Genomic DNA, 3,618 nt, shown 5'->3' with positions numbered 1-3,618 from the left:
CTCTCTTCATGCTCTGGGTTCAAATTCCACTGAGGTCGACTTTGCCTTTCATCCTTTCGGGGGGTTGATAAATTCAAGTACCAGTTGCACACTGGGGTCAGTGTAATTAACTAAGTCTCCTCCCCACAAAATTTCAGACTTAGTAACCTTTAGTAGAAAGGGTTATCATTATTAATTAAAGGTGGTGATCTGTCAGAATTTGTTAGAAGCTGGACAAAATGCTTAGCAGTAATTCTTTCTGCGTTCGACTTCCACCAAGGTCATCTTTCATCCTTTTGGGGTCAATAAAACCAGTACCAGCTGTTAACTGGGGTTGATATAATCACAATCAACTAGTTCCTTCCCCACAGATATTTCAAGCCTTCTGCCTATTCTAGAAAAGATTTATATCATTATTATTATTACCATTATTATTATTATCATTATTATTATTATTATTATTACTACTACTACTACTACTGCTATTACAATAATTACCAAATTCTTTTTGGAGCCTACTTATTTCTGTTAGAATTCGATCGAAATACTTGGATTAATAATCAAATCAATTTTATTAATTTGAATTTGGTTTCATTTGTAACTTTTTTTTTTTTTGTTTTCAACAAATTTTTTTTTCTCTTATTTCAAAACAAACAAAAAAATAATGGAATGTAAAAAAAAAATGAATGAATAAATAAATAAATGTTAAAAAATAAAATAAAATAAAATAAAATAAAATGATTAATGTTACATTTATCTGTTTTATTTATTTTTGACTGAGATAAGTGGGAAATAATCAGTTGAAAATTCTTATATTGCAATTTGTGAATGGACACAGGCAGGTAAAATGTCATATTGTTATGGAATATGCAAGAAATTTTCTGTCTTTAACAGTATTTAATAACACAAGAAATTTTCTGTCTTTAACAGTATTTAATAACACAAGAATTTCACACCTGAGGAAAATTCTATCCTTACTAACTGATGTGAAAAACTATTCTCTGTTAATTCGTGTCTAGTTTAAAAATGGAAACACTCTGGAAAAACTCAGTTCATTGTGAAATATGGAAAAACTATCATAGAAAATTTTATTTTTGTAATTCAGAAAAGAATATGCATTGGAAAAAGAAAATTTTACCATTATAAAATGTCTAGGAAATTGCTGTGAAATGTGTTGGAAATCTTTGGTCTTGATAACAGTTTAAAATGTCTTGAATCATGCAGGAAAACCCTACCACTGAAATATTTGAGAAATCCCTTATCACTTGTAAAATCACTTGTAAAAGTAGAAATACATCTCTATATATATATAAACAGCAAAATGCCTGTCTGTGTGTGTGTGTGCGTATCCTTTGTACAAATCCACAATTTTTCAGTTAGAAGGCTCGCACTTTCTATGGTCATTCAAAACCGTCCAAGGGTGGTTGTGCACATCTTTACATTTCCCCAGTCACCCAGCAAAGCCATTGAAAAATCAATAGAATTGACTTTTTGTGAATTTTCTATCCAAAACCCAATCAAAATGCCCGAAACTTGATACGCCAATTGAATGCCTGTTAACTGTATGTGATTGGTCGGAGATTTGGACAGTACTCACGTGTATGTGCACACGCACGCAGCTGTATATGCATGCACTAGCACTATGACCTGGCGTTGCTGGGTCATAGTGCTAGTGTTATATAAATCCTTCCATGGCAAACTAAACTTTTTGTTTTTTCCAACAATTATGTTATGTTGAAAGTTTTGATTTTTCTCTTTGGATTTTCATCTTGTACATCATCATCCTTATCGTTTAACGTCTGCCTCCCATGCTGGCATGGATGGAACGGTTTAACAGGAGCCAGCCTCGCAGAAGCCTGCACCAGATTTCACTGACTATTTTGGCAGGATTTTTACAGCTGGATGTCCTTCCTAACACCAAACGCCCTTATATGTATGGCACCTGAAGAACAAAGGGACCCCAATTGCAATCACATGGAAGATCCCTACATCAACGGCAGCATGTGTTGTCAGCCGTACATAGCAGAATGGGCAAGGATTTTGAAGAACTCCCTCGATCCGAGGAACATCTTAGAATCCTAGATGAAGTCTTCAGACCATGCTTACACTTCAGGCGATTCTTACTGAAATCCTGGGACCCACACACTGATTGGATGGATTCCAGTTAGTGGTCTAAGGGAGGCAATCTCTTGCACTTTCTTGTTTGTGTGGTCAATAACAAGCCATGAAGCCTTTTCTCCCTCCGTTTTGAAGAGAGGTTATAAGCCACTGGTCATTAGGATCTGACGTGATGTATTTAGAATTAAGCGCTTTATGGATGGGAAACCCTAGTAACCCTATAAACCGGCCGTAACTATCTTTATCTGTTGAGGATAAAGGGTAAAAGACCCCCTTTGGTCATGAATGACCATAAGATTGCAGGATTGTGCCTAGAGTTACCCTCCGAGGTACAAGTCAGGGCAAGGTTGTTTGTGGAGGATCAGCAGTCGCCCATGCGCACTTGCCTTTCCTCTCCATGCCACCGATGTTAGGGAAAGCAAAGGATTATACAGCTTGGCACCAGTGATGTTGCAACTCATTTTGTACAGCTGAGTGAACTGGAGCAACGTGAAATAAAGTGTCTTGCTCAAGAACACAACACAAGCTTGGCCCGGGAATTGAACTTACTACCTCATGATTGTGAACCAGACTCTCTAACCACTGTGCCATATATATATATATACATATATATATAATTTATATTGCAAATAAGAAAATGGAGAAACACATTGGTTGGTTTATCAGCTTTGGGATATTGGAATGTTGGCTTATTTAACAAAACGAAATAAATAATTCAACATTCTAATATTCGGAAGCTGATGAACCAACTGAATTGTTTCTCCATTTTCTTATTTGCAATATAAATTAATATAAATTAATGGTAAAATATTTATTTATCTTCCCCCATTTAATACAATCAGTAAGTTAATTGCATTGCAATTAAAAACACTTGTGTATTAATAATTTGGGTATTATACCAACAGTATATTGGATAAGTATTATCCCTTAGTGAGTTGGATCCATAAACCCTAACTTACTTGGTATTATATCGCCTGGCCCTCGTGCCGGTGGCACATAAAAAGCACCATCCGTTCGTGGCCGTTTGCCAGCTCTGTCTGGCACCAGTGCGGGTGGCACGTAAAAAGCACCCACTACACTCACGGAGTGGTTGGCGTTAGGAAGGGCATCCAGCCGTAGAAACACTGCCAGATTTGACTGGGCCTGATGAAGCCTTCTGGCTTCACAGACCCCAGTAGAACCGTCCAACCCATGCTAGCATGGAAAACGGACGCTAAACGATGATGATGATGATGATGATGATTGTAACTGATTAGCATTTAAACAGGGCCAAATTACTCTACCTGTTTTATGTTCAAACCAGCCTCTGTCATCCTTTAAGGGGTTGATAAATTAAGTACCAGTTGCATACTGGAGTCGATCTAATCGACTGCCCCCCCTCCCCCAAAATTTCAAGCCTTGTGCATTAGAGTAAAAAACGAATATTATTATTATTATTATTGTTATTATTATTATTATTATTATTATTATTATAGGTGGTGAGCTGGCAGAATCAAAGAATAAAAGAGTAACCTAGTGGTT

Source organism: Octopus sinensis, linkage group LG15 (genome assembly GCF_006345805.1).
Source record: "Octopus sinensis linkage group LG15, ASM634580v1, whole genome shotgun sequence".
Classification (NCBI taxonomy): domain Eukaryota; kingdom Metazoa; phylum Mollusca; class Cephalopoda; order Octopoda; family Octopodidae; genus Octopus; species Octopus sinensis.
Note: the sequence above shows the minus strand (reverse complement) of the source record.